The sequence below is a fragment of the Falco punctatus genome (genome assembly GCF_963210335.1).
Source record: "Falco punctatus genome assembly, chromosome: 14".
Classification (NCBI taxonomy): Eukaryota; Metazoa; Chordata; class Aves; order Falconiformes; family Falconidae; genus Falco; species Falco punctatus.
In genome coordinates this window covers 7,435,490-7,456,334 of record NC_137594.1, presented here as the reverse complement: position 1 = coordinate 7,456,334, position 20,845 = coordinate 7,435,490, and the positions used below count along the sequence as shown (strand labels likewise).

The window sequence follows — 20,845 nt, the reverse complement described above, 5'->3', positions numbered from 1 at the left end:
ATGTTACACCATCTGTTGTTAACTGTCTCTTTTAAAACTCAAACATACTTGTAGGGGAGGCATTCAGAATTTGTGTCAGGTACTGTTCTGTCACAAAAATAATTTATTACCTTGTGCGCTGGGTAAGGTAGGGGTATTCTATTTATAAGTAAAAAGAATCTGCTTAGAAACTGTTGTACATTGGATAATGTCGGTAATTATAGGGACAGGTTTGAGAAATGCAATTTCTTGTTTTTCTAGGTGCCTTTTTCTGAAATTTTTTTTTTTTTGCATTTTAAGCAATATCTTAAAGAAATGTTTTGGGTTTTGTTCATTAATAAGAAAGGTCATTCAGTACTGGCTATGTTTTATTTTAGTTCATGGTTTTTGTAGATTTTTTCAAATTACTTTTGTAGCAGCAAACTGTACATTTTAAGGGAAAAGAAGCTAGACTTTTGTAGAAATCATCAAACTGAAATCTGTTTGTAGATTTATATAGTTTCTACCTGAAATATTTCCCAGCACAAAATTAGCTCCTGTAAAAATAACACATAATTTGTAGTATATTGCTTTTAGAAGAGTAAAATCTCTTTTTAAGAGACGTTCAGGCTAGTAATGGCCCAGGAGTGAACTATATTTAATTCTTGGAATATGAGGTGGCAGGGGAGAGAGAGAGAGAAAGACTTATCCAAGCATTTTGAAATTGAAGCAGCTAATGGGGTATTATTAGAAGTAAAAATGCTTTGTGGATGTCTAGAATTTATGTTCAGATCTGTATCTAAAAAGCACTCCTATAACCTTTGGAATCATTGAGTAACCTCTTAGTTTCTTCTTGCTATCTTCTTACTTGCTGGCATTCACAGGCTATTGAAAAGAAACCACAGAGTTACAAGAAAATGAGCACTGTATGTTCAGGGAAAACGCTTGAGCTTTACCACTTGGGAAAGAAATTAAGTGGTTCGTGATTTGCATAATGTGGGCAGCACCTTCTACAACATCCTTTATCAGAACCAAAATGACTAATGTCAGACCACAGAGTCCTTTTGAAACTGTGGGGCTGTTTCATGTTCTCTCTGAACCTCTACATACTGCACTGTACTACTGTGTCCTGTTATAAGTTTTCATTTTGCACAATGTAGACCTTTTTAATATTTATCAGCATGCTGCCTCTAACTTGATACATTTGTACTGCACAGAAATTGATTTTCAAGAAATGTGTTTTGGATTTTTCGCACGCTTATGGGGTTTGAGAAATGCATATTTGCATAGAAATAATCTTTAGTGAGCTAAATTTTAGAGTATGTCAAATTTATAAATATCACTACTGTAAAGACATATTTTTAGAAATAGATTTCTGGCACAGTTTATTTCAATTCCATTTTTCACATTTGTGTCACTAGCATAGCTTTGGCTTGGTATTTTCTAATGCATTTGTTTTCAGCATTCATGTTTTAGAGATTAAACTTTTCCGTTGTCTTGTTCAGACATTACAGTTTGAAAATGAAACGAAGCAAGCGAGGTGCTTTTGTTTAAAAGACATCCATTTGGTTTGAGACATGTGGCCAGTAAAACTTATTTAGCTCCTTTTTCTTCTTCCAATTCCAAGCACAAACATATTGCTCTCTTTTTTCTGTTACTTTGTCCCTTTACTGAAAAGGAAGTTCTCGATTTTGAAACCTCCTATACAACTCTTAAGGCACATTGTTTCCTGTGTCTGTTGTTTCTTTTCAGAGTGACTGCTATGTCTCTGCTGTTAGCTTATGCTGTTTTAAAAATACAGATGCTTAGTGTGCAATCACAAACAAGTAATAAATTTAATTTGTTTGTTTATAGAGACTCTAGTGTTCCATCTAAACAATAGCCATATATGTTTTAAACACATGTAGTAATATATATATATATAGAACAGCAATATATGCTCTAAACTGTTCAAGTTGGGATTATATTGCCACAAATACTGAAAGGACATTGTCAATTTTTTCTCCAACTAAAGAAATTCCCATTCTAGAAATGGACTGCATGTTCACGAAGGAAACGGGCTGAGGAAGGAAAATACCCCCCCCCCCCCCCTCAATTTTGGAGGGTTCTCTGCATAAAGGCAACAGTATTGCCCTTATCTGGTAGGTGTCAGGGGGCACATAAGTCATGCTTCATATTGCCTGAAGTAAGGAATTAGGCTCAAGAATTAATAAACAAGCCTGGTTTCTGTGGAGTTGAGTGGAAAGTATACTTATCCCAGAGATAAAATTCAACTAAGGCCTCAAAGTCACTAACAGTGTTTAGACTTCTTCATGTAACAGCTTGACTTGGTTTTGAGTAGGTGTGTTCCAAGATCTGGCTGCTAGTTATTGCAGAGTTCTTAGATTTTGCTGTAAATGTAACTATACCACCTGCAGGTTTTTTGTCTCTGCAATATAAATGTATTTAATTGTGATACCTTGACAGAATTTCTGCAGCTGCTTCCTCTTCCAAGTACTGTGCCTAATCTTTGTGTATATATAACATGGGCAGAATGACTTGAGGCCCGTTTTCAAACCCCTCTGGAATCGAGCCACTGGTGTAGAATTCATAAGGTTTCTGCTAATCCAATGCCCTGTGTGCTTGCAAAATTTTAGTCTGCATTGACTAGTCTAAGTTTCCATGTGCACTTTAACATGCTGCTCCTTTTCTCATGTCCTAATAAGTGAGCTAACATCAGTGAAGATGTTTGGGCTTGGCCCAGGGCACTCTCACCATAAAAATGAAGATACTGCAGAGGGGCATTTCTCAGTGGGAGAGTCATTTAGCTTTGGAGTTGTTCTTCTTCACTGGTCAAATGTGTTGGCCCTTAAGGAATGGTATATGTGGTCTTTGGGTTTGTAGGAGAAGTGGGTTACTGAAGAGACATTATCTACACCTTTTATTTATGTATACACACACACACAGACTGTAATAGGCTGTCCCTTTGTTTAATTTGTTAGAAGTTTTAAGGCATTGCAACTCTTAAAGAATTGGTTAGGCTTGTTAATATGTGGAAAAGGGAGGTAGAAGGTGGTCAGGTCATCGGGATTGCATGTGGCTGTGCTTAGGAATGAATGCTCAGTGTCACATGTGGGACAGGCAGATTTCTCTCTTCTGGGTCACTCTTTAAAAAGCTGGTAAAATCCACTATGAAATACTGCCACTGCCCTGATTAAAAAACATGTTAAAAAAAACCTAAGGTGTTTTTATTTTTCACTAGATTGTTAAAAGCGAAAAGAATTTAGGAAATCCGTTGCAAAATGGTCAAGGCAAAGGAACTTTTCCATGACATTCTCTTTGACCAGTTGAAATAGCTTAAACACTATTGACCATTCTCCCACCAGCTCAGTGATGCATGGCATTTTGAATCATCCATTTTCTTTGAAGACTACCTGGGGTTAGCATATCATTACTAGATAACAGAGTTTCAATTCTAACCCACTGGCAGCACTGAGCTTTAAGCTGGATACACTTACTTGCAGGCTCATCCAACCCTACATAATTGTCTGTACATTTATTTTATTGTCAACTCAGAGACAAGCTGAAGAAACTAACTGTTTGCTTTAGAACACATTAACTTCTTTATCACATTAATACTGACTCATATCTTATTTCCCAGTTGCAGTAACAAAACCATTCAAATATTTCCCTCACAGGACAATATCTTTAATAGCTTCTGTGTGTTTCCTATTTTTGGCTGTTTCTGTATAAACAGACTAATCTAATAGCATGCTGAACCATCTATACTTGGCAGAAATTCAGCAACTCACTCATTTCTATGGCAAGCTGAGATGCCAAGGGAAAAAAAATCCTCACTTTTATTGCAGGAAGATCTTTCTTAAAGTTGTCTTTTATAAGTGTAATATGACTATCATTTGGGTTACTGCAGCACCTTGACTTGAAAAAAAACCCACATTTATTGCAGTACAGGATAAACCAAATGGGAGGGCATTATTCCCTTCACAATGTCCACAGGAATTCATTTACCTAATGTATTCAGTCTCTCTCCTGTGCACTGCTTTAAATGGTGGTAAAGCACACACTTAAAAATATTGTTGAGAGCCAATTAGGAAAGGCTGTCTTATAAGGCTGGAGAAACAATCTGGAAGTCACTGGAAAATGCTTTCATGTAGAGCATCTTGCTTGAAGTATTTAGCCATCCTTGGCAAATTAAATTTTGTTGTCCCTCCACAGCAATCAGAAGCTGAGCTGTGAAGCTACTCAGGAAATGTCCCCCATCCATTTTGTTCCTCTTGTCCCAGTATTCCCCCATGGCTTACATGGATAAATTGGTGAAATCCATGGTTCTGCTTCTGGCTGCTGCTCAGAGCCTCAGAATACGTAGTCTGATGTACATTTATTTTGGGGCAATGCTATCTTAAGCAGTCTCAGGCTCCTGCTTCCCTGAGCTGCCCTCTTCATTAAAGTCAGCACTTTTTGATGGTTTATATTTCAGCCAGATTAGTTTCCTGATCCAGTTCATTGCATGCCCATATAAGTTCTTGCACCAGCAAAAAACAAGGCAGAAAGGAGTAGCCAAAGACAATGACTATTTAAACCAGTTTAAGAAGTGTTGGTTGTAGCCAAGTGTCCAGCCATGGTTCAGTGTCTTTATAGTCAAAACAGGACTATACCATCACATGGTTCCTACCTGTAGTGGGTTCATGTTTGTGATAAATATTTGAGCTATTGATGAATGTAGCTATAAAAATGCAAATTATGATGGTTTTCTTATTGTTTTATAACCATATCAGCTGCAAAGCCTCTTAGAGTGAAGTGGGTTTATTTAATTTTGGGCATTTATCAATACTTACAGATTCATTTATGTAATTGACATTTTTATGCCCCTGTCCTTGTAATATTTGGGTGTAAGAAGCTTATTGAAACCATCTAGATCTGAAATCAATGCATCTCTAATACAAAGAGGCTCCTTACCTGAATTGGCCTAACTGTACAAAAATAACCCACTATTGGACTGTGCTCAAATGCACACTAGTAATGCCTGACTTTAAAACAGACGCATATTGAAGTCTCTTAGGCTTTCAGTTTCCTTGCTTGTTTTATAAACTGTATTTTTAACATTATTTTTGCTATAGTAGTCCAAGTTCATCCCTGATATAACTGTATTGAAATCAGTGGGGAGACTTGTAATTTTAAGAATAAGACACAGTAAAGTGCTTTGCTGGATCAGGGCCTAAAAGGATTAGTACAGTGGAATGCTTATGGTGGACGTAGAGGTAACTGTATGAATAAAAATAATTTTAATTGCACTGGAGCAGTTGGGGAATTTTATTCTACCTCTCAATAAAAGAAATAAAATATAGAATAGACTCTCTCTCACTGCCAAACAGAGAATCCTATATAACATTTCACATTGTTTTGCAAATATTGAAACTGTAGAAAACATTTAACGTCTGAGATATAAACTCCCTAGCTTTTATTTTTAAGCTTGTGCACATTTTAAAGCAGATATTTGGTGCACAAATTATAGGACCAATAGGGAGTATTGATTTTTAAGTATAACTATAGTGGCTTTGTGCCTATTCTATGTTTTCCATTAAAGCAACAATCCAAGAGTTTTTCCCAGAGAACTGAAGCTAGCTGATGATTTCTTGTTGTATTCTGTGAAGTAAAATGATGAACAAGCAAAGATGATTTCTGTGCTCAGTCTGTTCCGGATTCCCCAGGAAAACATGGCATCAGGGAAACATCTGGTAGAATAGAAGCTGTTCTCTTCCAGGTGCACCAAAGGTGGATTTGGATTTATCACTTATTTTGCTAGATGGGATTTGGACATGCATCTCCGGAGTAATTCTCCAGAATTTAGTACAGATACCTTACACCTGGAGTGAAGCAAGGGGAAAACCAAAGACACCTAAATTCATCATATAGGCTCAGGACATCTTAGAGAGCCCCAGGTCCAGGAAGGCCTCCAGTGGTCCTGGCCTGGCAAACAGCAGTCTGAAGCAAAATTGCATGTGATGGCACACTCCTTCCATCCCTCTGTGCAGTCATTGAGGTTTTAAGATAGCATATGAAATGGAAGGATACTTGTTTTGGGTTTGGGTTTTTTTCCCATCTCATTGCAAAGTGTTCCAGTTATGTGCTTGAACTGAGGTAGTGACTCTGCAGATCTTGCAATCTACTCCAGGATGTGAACCTGCCAGGTTATGTCATACTTGTGTGGGTTGGTCACTATTTGACTGGAGAATGTAAGTGACATAATGGCTTGCTTGATTCAGTAAGACTTGCTCTGGTTTTGGATTCTGCTAAAAGCCTGTGTCCCTGGGCTTGTAGCGTGGAGGAACAGTGCCCTGTGAGACAAGGTATAAAAATCAGGAGAGTGATGGTGGGCTGGAGCTGCTCCTGATTCTGCAGCTCATCCTTTGCATGAAAAGGTTTTAGCACAGGTGCTTTAGTTAAAATCAAGCTAGCTAATTGAGTTTTGCTATCTAAATTTCCCCCTGTGGTTTCAAGCAGATAGACTAGACTGTAATCAACTATCGTACTGGTTTGCAGTTAATGCTAAGATTCACTGACACAGGAAAACGTTCTCACTTTCAAAAGTAGAGAGTTATTTGCTAATCCTCTCCTTTTGGATCCATTCAGTAATTCATTAGAAGAAGGATGTGTCAGTACTCATTTCTAGGAAAAACATTCATGAAAATAGATTTTCAGCACTAGTAGCAGAAATGAAGATTATGTTGTAGGTGCAGGGGTGCTTGCCTGTGGGCGTGTGCTGCAAAGAGCTTGGAATTGACACAAGCAGAGGTTTTCTGATGTGTCAGCAATGCTAAGATGTTGCATTTTGCCTGCAATAACAACTTTGAAGGTGATCATCGAGCATTCAGTTGAATTTGTACTCTTCTTTCTAACATCATTTTGCTTGATGAAAAAATCAGAGCTTATATTCATGCAGAGATTTGGCCACTTCTTCAAGTTGTTTCTGAGCCTTGCACCTGGCTGTTTGCTATGTGATCCTGAGGTCAAGCAGTACTTCCCTCGTTGTTCCTTTTTTTTTTTCTCTTTTTTTCTTTATTTTTGCCTCTGAGTTGAGGTCTGAACATTGCTGATTTTTGAGCCTCAGATAAGATCAATTTTCCAATTGTGTAATACAGTACCTGGCTTTTCTGAATGGCACTGTTAATTGTCATTGACTATAATAGAATATGAATAGCACAGCCACTTGACACCAACTTAATGGTTCTGACTTTTCAATGGTGCCAGGAGTGTAAGGCTAGAGGGGGAAAAGGGTCAGAGGAGAGAGATAAGAGCTCTTCCTATTCCATTGAAAAAGATTAAAGCTGCTGTGTCTTTCAAGTGGCACTTGTGAGGGTCACAATTTCCATGAAGTCTCCTCAAAATTGGAAGTGCTTGAGAAATTTGTATCATAAAAGGTCCCTTAGAACAACTCCACCCCCCTCTTCCACAAGGGTTTTTCAGGTTAGTAGGCAACAGAAAGAGGCATGTGTGGGATGGCTCAAGAAAAAGTGTGGACACTGGTATTGTGGGTGACACAATCTGCTCTGAGAGCAACACCACTAACCCTGTTGGCCCTAAGGAACAGTCACGGTTGTTTACTGCTGTTTTGTCCAGCTGGGAACTCTGGGGAATTTTGTGATTTGCTTTAGTGCCTTTTTTAAGAAAAGTTTACTGTCCTCAAATACACAGCTATCTCTGCCTATTGGGAATCTGATACTACTCAAGATTACTTTACCCAGTCTGACCACAGCAGTTCTCACCATTCTCTGCTAGGAGGGACAGAGGCCAGGTGGGGAAGGTGTTTTACTTCTCCCCCTCTCTTGAACATCAGTGCAGGGAACAGTCATTTCCAAATGCATTAAATACCTGCCATTACTTGTATGGGATGCTACATTATAATTTGTGTATTGTACCTATTTTAAAATATAATTTCCCAGAGATTTTTAAACATCTGGTAACTTAATGAGAGGAGTGCATTGCTGTGCAGAAATTTGGGAGAGGTACCTGCTGTGCTGATGGAGATGTACTTTGAGTTGTGTGCAGGATTTTTTTGGATGTGGGGCAGGCAGGTAGATCTTGGTGCTGACTGAGGCCATAGCACACACTTCACAGGTGCTATAGGGTCAGTCTGTGCATGCATGCAAAGTTCGATTTAGCCAGAACATATTAGACTTCTGTTGCACATGTTCAGATGAATTGCACACCACAAAATGAAAATCATAGACAGAAACAGGAGTAATTTATTTGTCTGTTTATAGTTTTTATGTTGAAGGTATGCCATTAATGTGCAACGGACTGACTCACCAAAAGTAATAAAATATTGGCAATGTTATGGCTTCAGCTGTTTCTGAAGAAGGAACTGCAAAAATCAAACTAGGTAAGAAGCAGAAAGAAGGTCTGTGAGATTGTTCATATAAATATCTGACATGAGAAAAGTGAATCTAGCATTTAGATACGAAGTAAGAAAGTATTAACAGGAAGGAAGAGTCTAGGTTATCTTTATGTGTCCAAAAGGACTTGTATCAAAAATCTTCAGTTTTCTCGAATCTGAAGTTGGACAAACTCTGCTAATGTACACAAGGATAACACAGGGTTGCCTACAGAGTGGTATTTATCAGCAGATATTTCATTGTTGTATGGAATTGGTGGATATCGGGTCGTTTTTGTTGTTTTATCATTAAGACTGTTTTTTTGGGAACAAAGCTTCCAGAAATGGCTGTCAGGGAAAGTTTCTTTATTCTGCCTGATCTATGTTTTCCCGGTAGATTTCTGTTTAGAAAGAATAAACAAAGAAAAAAAGCAAAACAGCAGAAGTGAGAATTAGATATAAATATGACATTAAACTATATCTTTTAATACAAAAGAACTCTTTTTTAATTAGAAGCTTGGAAGGACATACCCTTTAATTGCTGCACTTGTAGTTTCTGGGCCATCAATATCCTTGCTTCTTTCATTAATAAACTGGCAAGTCAAGTAGGAAAGCTGCAGGAGTATAATTTTTTCCCTTAAGCTCTACTTAATCAACAGCAGACTTGATCAAACAGAAAAAAGAAAATGTAAATCAGTTGCATTAATTCTGCTGGCAGTAAATAGTAAGAAGAAAGCTAAACATGAAAGAATGCTCATTTTGCAGCTGATATCTGGGGTAGGATTGAATGGGAGAAATAGGTAGTTAAACAGCTCTTTAGATTGTGAGTGACTAGGGGAATACTGGGGTTTATGTATGGATTAGCACAGTGATAGACCCTGAGTAGCAAAAGACGATGACTAATTACCTGACAGAGCAGCACTCCATTCGACTTGGTCATTGAAATTAATTTCTGTTTTCAGGACTGGCAGAAAGCAGCTGCAGAATTTCAGTTCAATACTCAAATTAACTAGGAGTCTAAATTATTTCTTTGCACATACGGTATTAGAGGAGTGGGTTACTAAATTGATCTTGATTTTACACACTGAGGCAAGAATTATTCCACCTTTTTCATCAGAAGTCCATGTGCCCTGAAATCGGGAAATAAAACCTGTGCTATAATAAACTACTTGGCACTGATGTGAACTCTGTCAGATAGTTGACATCTTAACATTTCCTGGAATCCCAGATTAAAGAATTATAAAATAGAGTCTTCTGGGATGAAAGAAAATTTTACTGTCTACTCCACTGAGTAAAATACACTGAGCTGAACTTAGTTAGATGAATTTACTTCATAGTTTGAATAGGACTATGGCCAGGAATTAGTTATGTCTTGTGATGTATATGTGCTGGACAGTCTGGTGTATTTGAAAACTTCACTGATTTTGATAAAAGAGGCGGGGAAGATGTCATCTAGTTATTACTGATGAATCGTAATAGTTTGAGTGAAGCATAGTGATAGAAGAAACTAAAACCATCTACAAAAGACCCCCCCCTGAATCAACTTTGTAAGAAAAACCTGTATACACTAAAATGAAGTCGTATATCCCATAATTGTAAAATGCAGGCATTCTGCCAGATTTCCGCGTTGGTAGTTGACTCATTACATTCATGAGCAGCAATTTCTCCTTTTGCCAGTAGCAAAACTCCCAGAGCCTTTTGTCTGTTTAAAGGTTCCTCATCTTTTAATTTATTTATTCAGCAAAAGTAAATTCTAAATGTTTATAAAGAAATTAAGTAAATAAATATAGAAGGAGGAAAAGGCAAGAGTATGAAAAATTGAATAAATATTTAATATTCATGGGTACGTTTTAGCTCAATAGAAAATTGAGCAGGAGGGGTATGTGTAAGCCTTTTTTCAGCACTTGTGCCCCATAGTATTCTTGCTGAATAAATTATGTTACTTCCTGCTCTTTTCTGCATGCTGTCTCTCAATAGACACTTCTAGGCAGAAGGATTACTGCATAAACCCAGCAGCTTTTATCTTACTGTATCTTAGTCCTGTGTGGAATCACTGCTGTAACTGGTCACCTTAGTAACTAAAATGTGTTTTATTTACTTTGGTGATGCTAAGCCAACATAGCTGTGGAAGAATGGACTGGATTTTTTTCTAGTTCCATAATGAATTTGTAGAGCTAGCAGTTATTTAGAAAAGCAAAAACAAAACCAAAGAACATTCTTTTAGTCAGACACTGAGCAAACTTGATCTGGAGGCCAGTGAGAGACAATACATTGAGAAATCTGCTCTGGAGTTTGAGAGAGTCACATTTCACAGTATAGCACATTGGTAATGAGTATGAGGTGATATACAGTTATTTACTTGTGTTGTCAAAAGTCAGAAATTCATGAAAACAGTTTTGTTAATCTGAAAGTGAAAACTTACTTTACTCTCCGGCACAGATATTTGTAAGATTTGAATGTCATAATCATATTAAATAGTTTTATCCCCTCCCTTTTAATTTATTTCATTAGCCTTTTTCTATTAAGCTCTGATGCCCAGGTATTATACTATTGCTTTGCATATGCTTTGTTTCTATTTTTGCATTCATTAAAAAACTTATTATTTTCTTGCATACCAAAAAGAAGCAAAGGAATCACTAGACAATGATGTGTGGTCTTAAAAATATAGTTTTCCTGTTCATCTTGTTGATCATGTAAAGTTCTGTCTCTATGTAGGTATACCAAGAATCTTGAATTAAATTGCATTTAGCCAATTGATTTGCATTGGCTTTGCATAGAAATGCAGGTGTCATTTATGCTTTTATGTTCTGAAAAATTAATATTCCTCATATTAAGCCAAGAGTCTAGCATGATTACTCTTAAGCAACCATTAATATGAATTCCCTTGCATAGCCATTCCAAAGAGGGATGGTAATGGTATGCTTTTTGACTTTGATGTGGATAACAGGTAGCCCTCAGAGTGTGCTAGACTGAGAACAGCGTTTTGGGTGTGCATTGGTGATCTAAGGTATTTTTCCTTATTTCAGCCTATAGTAGGGGGTATCAATAATGATAGAGCAGATATTGGTCTGTGTTATACCTAGAAGTTGCTTGTCTACAAATGTCAAAATAGGGCCAACTCTGAGAATGTCTTTGTGAGAGCAAACACAACTGCACTGAACATCTCTCAAATGGGAACTCGTTTTGGTCACTCTGGTATGGGAATGATTTCTACCCACAGCAGGATTTGAAAGGCTCCATTTGTCTTTGTTGTTCACCTAAACCATCTGTTCTTCAAGTGTTTATAACTTTGTATTAAAAGACTGATACATCATTTCTTACATAGAACTTCTGTGTTTCAGAGGATAACCTAAGATCTATAGATGCAGGCTAGAAATTTGCTTACAGGAATTTTGGAGAAAAAGAAAAAGTTTATACGAAGTGGCAGAATTGTAAGAAACTGTGTGAGAAAGTAAAAAAGATAATGAAACATTAATTTGTTGGCTTCAAAGAAAAAATAATGAAAAGATTCCCTGGACTTCTAGGTGCCTGTCCAGCATGGAGTCTCTTCATCTTTACTGCTTCAGCACCTCAAGAATCCTGGGGAAATTTTTTTGCTCATGAAATATTTTCTTCTCAGTGTGAGGTCATTGCCATAGTCAGTAACCTCTGGCAGGCTTGCTAGGTTGGTAAAGCTAAAATGCTGCTGCTCATTGTGGCAGCTGACACAACAAGTAGCACTGGTGAGCAATTATAGTCTCCGTGCCGTATACTGTAAGTTGTTTAATTGTCTTTTGCTTGGAGTTAAACAAACTGAAAACTTCAGATGGCAGGGCACTGCCATTTTTCAAGTGAAATTGCAGAAACAGGAAATCTATAAAAAGGGCATATATTTCACACATTTTCTCCACTTGCTTCTGAGACCATTATTAATGCCACAATTTAAAAATAAAAGATACAGAACATTAGCGTTTTGAAGGAAGTCTCGTTTCCACGAGTTAGATTAATTCTTCTCATTGATAAAGTCTTGAATACCATAGAAAATTACAGAGAAATTTTCACTCTTGAAAACCAAATCTGCTTTGCACTTTGCCACAGCAGTAGTGTTTGGGGAAGAGAAGCTGGGATGGCTGGCATGTATTTAACTTCACATCTTAACGGCTAAATAAGAGTACTACTTCAGGCCAGATCCTGCACTGGCCACTTGAGTAGAGTGTTGTGGTAGAGCTTGCTTCTGGGTAGGTTGTTTAGGCTCCCCGTAGGACCCAGGAAATTAGCATATCATGTCATGGTGAGGTATTTATTAGAATGGAAGTATTCTTGGGAGGCTGGGTTTCACAGGTTTAAATCAGAGCTGAGCATAGAGTTTTAGGGCCTTATTCACAGTAAATTTTATGTTGGTGAAAGGTTATGGAATGGGTTTCCATACCATGTCTACTTGCTCTCACAAATCTCAGAAGAGATATAGACTCTGAACTTTGTTGTGGGTTTTGCTTTTGCCTTTTTTTTTTTTTTTTTTTTTGGGGGGGGGGGGGGGGGGAAGGGGGAAGGTGGGGGTGGGAGGTGCATACCAAGGAAAACAAGAGAAAAATACCTTACATAGCAATTGTAATTCTGCAGTGCTCCTTTATGTCGATCATGCATCAGCAATGTAATATCCTGTAACAACTGGGAGTCCAGGATGAATAGCTGTTTAGTACGTCTCAGTTAGAGGTTTCTTTCTCAATACCTGCATCTGATGTCATTTGAGTTACTAACACTGCTGGACATTTAATAAACTTACTGTTCACAAATTAGTGATAGCATTTCCAGGTGATCCTGGTTTTAGACACTTAACTTTTTCTCTGCCCTCCTGAGCTATCTCTTAGGTTGTAAACTTCCCTGTGACAGCACTGAACTGTTACTGCCACAGACCTGTGCTGGCTGTCTTTCTCTCCTATAAAGAGGAGAGAGAGGAAAAAGAATGAAAGGTGACTTTAGCCAAAGAGCGAACGTGTTCCTAATGAAATGGTTGAAACAGACAAAGAAGCAATATCTGTCATTGATACAATGTGAAGTGATTATGTACCGTGCTATTTGTATCGTGATTTAGTGTGTTATTTCATTGGGTATTTGCAGGGTAAGTGTTTCCTGCAGAGTACTATAATGTTCTTGTGCTGTAAGTTGTCTGGAGATTTTGGAGAATTGGATGGTATTGCTGAATGGGCAAGGAAGGGAATGCATGTACACAAGAACATAAATATTTCCCACTTGGCTTTTATATTTAGTACATATGTAGATTTCTGCTTATTCAGAAAAGAGATTAGAGTCAAATGAATGAAGTTGTGTAGGGTAATGTGAGTGTAAGCTTGAATTAACTGGCACAGTTATTGCCAGCTCCAAATCTGATGGCTTCATCACAAAAGACCCAAGATACGAATGCATGTCTCTAACTTTATGCAGATGAATAACCTTCTGAAGCACATAAAATTCAGCTAACTCTTGCTGCCTATTGAAACAGTGAACTGTAAGAGCCCCACCACAAAAAACCCTCAAAAAACCCTGACACCCACTTCTACAGAGTTCCAGTCACCAAATTAATGCAAAAAAGTATTTTTGTCAATTTTGTTGGCAATGCTTTATGATAAAAAAAAAGTGTTTTAAGAAAACAAGGTAATCTCTAAGAGGTTTCTTTATATAACACATTTGTATAAATACTTTTCTGAAAACTGATGAAAAATCACCATTTTATGGCAGGTAAAAGTAAGTTCTGGAATTAATGAAGTTTTATTAAAGTGATCATTTTAAGCGTGTTTACAAAGACCAAATCCTGTATGGAAATACATATTGGCAGTAGTTACAGGGGGTAAACTAAACAGAATATGACACAAAAAAGTCCTGATAGTAATCTGGTTTCCCTTATATTTTAGCATAGTCCATCCATTTTTCAAGTCTGTTGTTGTTAGAATTGTGTTTATGGTAAGCTTGACTGCTTTTTGCAAAGTTAAAGAGAATAATTTGATTTCTATGAAGCAGATATAATGAAGTTGGCTTGATAAGCCCCCATTGGTATCTTCAGGGAACAAGTAGATTAAACAAGTAATTATACCATAAGGTTTTTAGAAGTTAGTAGATTTAAATACATTGTATGAATCTCATCTTAATGTAGCCTTTTGTCTATAGTGCTTCCTGCCAAAAAAAAATCCTGACAGGAAATAAACATTAAAATAATCTTTAATCCCTTGTCTGGTCTATTACCATTAACAATTGATGCACTTTAATTTTGTGGGATTTTAACTACAAAATGGAATGGGTAAGTAGTGATAATTGGGTTTGGAATTATACGGTCATTTATATCAACAGAAATGCAAGTGGCTGGGAGGGTGATTAATTATTTAACATTTCCTGGCTGTGGTTCCTATTATAGAATTTTCTGATATATTCTGCTGTGAACAATTATCACCAAATGAGGATAAACAAATCTGTGATGTGAAGTCTTATTTATAAATTAAACTATATTTAGAAAATGTCTATTTCATTTGCATTTTCACTTTCTTCTTGATAGGACTGTCATAATCAGCTTGTTTTCAAGCTTTTCTGCCCTTTTGCTAGTATTTCAGGTTCACACCCTAGATTTTGTGCAAGAAAAACAGAGCTTCAGCTGTCCTTATAATAATTCTTTTCCAAATAAAGATACAATTTATACAGTCATGGTAATGTATTTGCATGTTCTGTTCCCCTTTCATTCCCTAATAATAGAATTAGTGGATGGCAATGTATTAGAATTTCATCCAAGTGTTGGCATCAGACTAAATGTTTTAATACCTCCAACCCACGAAGATTTGGGAGACGAATGCTGGTGCTTCCATTCTTGAATAGGGTTCTCGAGCATTCAAACTCTCTCATCTTCGGTAGATTTGTCTACGAGAGTTAGCTTTCCACGTTCTCTCTCTCATACGGAGACTGACTGTCACTTTGGTGTATTATGCTCGTGTGTCCTTGTTGATATGCATACAAGCAGAATTTGCAATTATTTTTTCTTTTATATCTTACAATATATTTACTAAGAAAAATTATGTGTATGCTGCTTATCTAACAACATAACACAAAGTAATTCTAATTAGTACTTTCCAAACAGTTTTTTTTCCTGACAGTTACCCTGAACATTTTCCCATTCTTAATTTCTTCTAAAAAGCAAAAAACTACAACCCCTTAGTTTGAAAACGATTACTAAAAAGCACCTGAGTTTCTTCTTCAAGCAGAACTCCTAACAATCATCCCTGGCAGTCCTACCCAGAAAACAAAATCCAGTTTACATGCTTATATATCAACAAAGAAGGAACAACACAGTGATGATAATTATCGTTACTGCAGTGCCTAGATTGTTAGTCACAGATGAGGACCCAGCCATATTAATAAATATGCAAAATAAACTAAAAAGATTGTTCCAGGTCTGTATTGCTTAAAATTTAAGTGTTAATCAAAAGTCGGGGATACAGATAGATAAAAAGAACAAGCATATAATGAGATAATATTAATCAATATGGTAGGCCCTGTTTTAGGCATGATTTTTTTTGATGCCAAAGAAAAGATTAGATACCAAAGAAAAGGAGAATTTTAATGTGGATTATGAAGAAAGATAATGAGATAATATTGCAAATGCTTGTGGGCAGATCTGTAAGCAGAATAAAAGAAAGCATGAAAATGCTTGTTTGAAAATTTAGGAAGTCATCAATGAAAATTACTATCTTGAAGTTGATCTAGGGTGAGCATTGACACGTTGATAGTGAATCAGGATAAACTGGATTAAACTGAAGATTTCTACATAGACAGACTACAGTATTAAAGGAAGAAAGGATGAATTTGTTGTGAAAAAGTAAGTTTTCTACCAAAGGTGCTCAGCATAATAAGTGCAGGAGCAGAGAGAAAAAGATTGAGATATTTGTGGGTTGGACCTTTGTGGGGGCGTGTAAACTAAAAAAATTACTGTTGAAAGAAAGGATTGGCAACAAACCAGACAAAAAGAGGTTGAGAATAGAAATCTGAGCATGGATGAGAAGTAAATTCTGGTGAGCTGGCAGTTATGGCAGGTCCAGAGGACTAGTGGGTATCACGGAAGGGGAGTGACCAACCACATCCTTAGAGAGACAGATCATAGCAAGTACAAAAAAACATAAATAAATTACAAGATGAAAGAAACAGGCAAGACTATCTTCAAAACCAAGATGCAGGAATCTTATCCTTGTTTTTTGCAAAGCATGTCTGCAGACTGTTTTAATGCTCCTCGTCTAGTAGTGCTTGGTGGCCTTGAAAGTGGGAGAAAGCAGTCTGGAAGAGGCTATCCCAGCCGGGTCAGCTTGTACTTCGGTGTTGGAAACCTTATTCTCACTAATGCTGAACCGCAAGGGAGCAATTGTGGCACAGAAGGGGCCACCACCGAGCCTTGAGAATGAATCATTAACTATCAAAATGCTCAATCAGTTCAGCACTCCTTACCCCAGCTGCAGCGCCACAGTGCCGCCAAAGCAGGACTTGTGCACGTTAGAGCTTGTGTCCTGTCTTTAATTAGAGCACGATTTGTGCATTAGCACAGTAAGTCTTGAGTAGCCTGATGTGTGAGTGACGTCCTGGAAAGGAAGCACAGCAGGGTGGTGCAGCAGAAGTTTAGGGGTGTCTGCTCTCTGCATGAGACCAGTGTTGCTTGATGGAGATGCGTTGTGGTCCTGAGCAGGAGCCCACTGTAGATGAAGTATAGGGCTTAGGGAGGGTGTTGAAGCCGGTGACTTCGTGTACAGTACAGGACTAGGAGAGTGCCATGTAATCACACTTTGTTCATGCCAGGAATAGATGTGCTCATCAACGCTTATAAATTGAATCTAACTCAATAGCATAGTGTTAATCATTCATAAACATTGAATTTTATTTCTTTTTAAAACACTGGTGAGGTTTCACAGCCAGCTTTCCCATATTTTATATTACGATATGGTCCTTGATCTACATTTTAAGTTTTTCTCATGAAATAAGAAGGAAGATCTATCAGAAAACTGTGTTAAATCATATGCTTCATTTTTCTTTACACACACAGCACAACAGTGCAGTAGTACAGCAGCACTGCTGATTTTGTGTCATTGCCAAAATTGTGCTCTGAGTCAGTAGAGACAATTTGAGACTTTATTTGGATGCACAGAGCCAGTATTTATCAGGTGATGGTCCATTAGTTAATGTGTCAAACTCAGCAATAGTTGAGGAAGTGGCAGTGTGTATAGAACATTAACGTGTTTTTTAGTTCACAGTGATCTAAATGACCTGAAATCTAATTGTGTTGATTGCTTATATCTTTTAGCTCTTACTGCCATTAATAGCAACTGCTATACTTGCTGGAGGTGTATCCAGGTATACAAAATACAGTATACATGAAACCTTTATTTCAGAAGATTAAAGTACATTAACACTGCATATAACTAATTAGTACTTATAGCCAGAAAAGTGTATTTTACATTTTCAAATGGAATTTCTTTCAGCAGATGCTAATACATATTAGGACATCTGTTTATATTTTCCTTCAGTGTTTTTTAACTGCATCTTATTTAAAATACCGTTGTCAGCTGAAATAATATAGCCTTAAACAATGCTGCTTGTATATGTAGTTGTGAGCTCATATGTCTGCTTTTGAGATGTCTTTCTGCATAAGCAGGTTTTTGTTTTGGTTTGTGTAAGTGAAAGATGTATAAAAAGTTGTTTTGCTTCATTTAAATTGGAGCAGGGATGAAAAAGGCAGAAAGAAGTCGGTAGGATAAAATGTAATGCTATCCCCACTAGGTAAAGTTGTCCAATTACGCCTGGTGTCAGAACTTTTTAACATTTGAATGGCTGGGAGGGGATACTAATTTCAACCTTAATGATCGCTGCTTTAGGAGTCAACATCACAACACTTCAGTTATAATTTTAGCACATCTGTCAGCCTGTGCTAAAAAGGAGCCCTGGGCTAGTGGGTGACTGAAGATCCTTTTATCCCTAGAGAGGATTATGTATTCCCTTCAAGAGTGGGAAAATAAAAAGGTTATAAATACTCACCTACTTCACTGCTGCCCACATTTGCCCTGTTGACAAATAGTGACTTTCACATCCTGCTTTTACACTCATAAACACAAAAATAAATAAAAACTATGCAAGTTCTCATTGTGTAACACTTATGGAAGCAGCCCATTTATAATGTCACATATTCTATAATACCGTATAGTCCCTAAGCTGGCCTTTTTTTCATTTCAATAGATCACATTGATTTTCTGTATGACTTTATCTGCCTAATACAAAGTGGGATTGAACAGTTATTTGTCTGGATTTAGCCATTCCTTATCAAACATTTATGATTTAGCTATTGCTACAACATCTTCTTGTAAGGTCTTTCTTATTTTTATCTTTTCAGGAAGGGTATGAATGTGATAACAGGGCTGTAATAAATCTATCTCTTGAAAATGAAACATATTTTGGGAAACTGTATGCTCTCAGCTGACAGGGGAGGGGAAGTTTAAGGGGCAGGACAGTCATGTGAGGGGATTGTTCCTAGGATGCTGTGGGCACCTATTAATAAGAATGATTGACTCTTCTGGTGGAGGTTTTCAGTGTACTGAGATTGCAGTTTCCTAGCTGCACGGTAGGCTGGAATTCTTGAGATGAAAGACCCAATAGAAAGGAGAGGTTTGCTTAACCAGGCCAGATTTATACAGCCATCATGAGGCTGTAGGTTAAAAAGAAAGAACACAGGTCACAGAAGGGTCAGCAGGTTTGTGTCTTCTCTGTTTATAGAAGTAAAAAAAAGTAAAATCTCAGGGTTTTCGTTTCTGTTTCTCTTTCAATTTCTTTATCTGGAGGGGAAAGCAGAAAACGTGAATACTGTATAATAATACTGACTGTGATTTAATTAAATGGGAGTAGAAAGTATATGTGAATAGGACCTTTTCTGTGTTACAGCTTATTTTAAAGGTTTGTTTGAAAGAAAAAAGCATATTAAATCTATCCACTGTGTATCCCAGGTGTTTTAATATTCCTAACCAGAGCGTTTTAACTGAATATTTTCCAAACAACCTCATCATACTGAAGTAATTTATTTTTCATTACATAATGCTTCTCATTCAATGATTTCAAAATGGTCTACTAAGTGTGCTTTTTCAAGTGTCGTATAACCCTGGGGAGATGTCTGGTGGTTTTATGATACCTATTTTGCAGACAGGTAAATTCAAACAAAGAGGGATTAACAGACACCCAGTGAATGAGTAAAGGAGGGAAGACCAGAACCCAAATTCCTTCCTGTGGAGTGCCAGCCCTAAGCACATGCCCCTTTGTTCAAAAACCAGAGTGCTCATGCTGTGTGTAGGGAAAGAAGAGAGAAAAACTTTGCAGAAACTATAAAAGTTAAGAAATACATTGTAAAGGCTACTAAACTGATAATGAACATCTAATGTGGAAACATAAATTTGCATGACATGTACAAAGAAAATGCTCTTTTGTTTTTATCTTCACTTTCCGAATCTGTTTATAGTTAAATTTTTAACCTGCTTAATTGACACTGTATTCTGTCCTATCTCCTTTTTTTATGTCTCTTCACTAGTGCTTTCAATGACCTCTCTGTAAGTTTCTTTATATAGAAACCTGCTATGCTGTCTTGAATGCACAAGGTCAATAATGATTACCCTCTAACTTTGAAGGGCATCCCCCTTCTCTGCTTGCAAAGTATATCAAGCCACAAAGTCCCTGCATCCCATAATTGTAATTTCTCTTATCAAATGCAGTATTAAGAAAGGTATTTTTATTTCCCAAACAGTAGAACTTTAGTCCGCAAGCATGTTAAACCTGGTAAAGGCAAGATATAATTATTTTTTTCATTGTAGAAAAGTAGACTTGATAATAGATGTTTAAGTTAAAACAAATCAACATTAATGGAAACATTTTTGTAATTTATTTCAAATGAAATAAACAGCCTGTTCTTTTTGAATATCTGGATGGAAAGCTAAATTTCTGTCCTTCAATATCCAAATGATGCAATAAGAGACTTTATTTATTTTTTATTTCTGAAGACTGTATCATGATCTGTGCACACTGTAAAAGCTTCAAAAACTTCAGTATGATCTGTACAGAAATAGTTACTTACTCCTGTGGGCTGTAGAGGATTCTTATAATGAACTTATGCCTATCTTTCGGAACCAGTGGCCCTCTAATAATTATCAATAGATAAAGTCAGTTAAAAGAAAGTACAGAAAGGCTAGTGATAACAGAAAGATGCTTACATCGAGTTGATGCTATAGCAGGCATTGACTGTGTCATCGCACAGCTTAATAGCTGGAGTCCTGGTTCAATACGATGAACTTGGGAAGGTTTTCTTAATGAAAGAACTGATGTTTTCTTTTTAGTAGCAGCAATAGCTTAACTTTTAATTACCTGCTTTAAAAGTTTAAATGCCACACTAATTGTAGTACTATATGGAAGGAGGTACTATATTAGCTAATATCAGAATATGGGTCCCCTGTAATAAATGTGAGATAACAATAATATTTTTTTAAA

The 20,845-nt window shown here is 36.9% G+C and overlaps 1 protein-coding gene across 8 annotated transcripts in view; it reads left to right on the top strand.

Moving 5' to 3' along the window:
* The window catches only part of WWOX (WW domain containing oxidoreductase), a 550,369-nt gene that overhangs the window by 234,674 nt on the left and 294,850 nt on the right, over positions 1-20,845 (top strand). The window contains exon 9 of one of the 8 annotated variants that reach the window (XM_080410748.1): positions 1-20,845. This exon is cut by the window's left edge and continues 18,854 nt beyond it. The exons of the other annotated variants lie outside the window; for them this stretch is intronic. The gene's annotated coding sequence lies outside the window, so the exon portion shown is untranslated. 8 annotated transcript variants of the gene reach the window in all.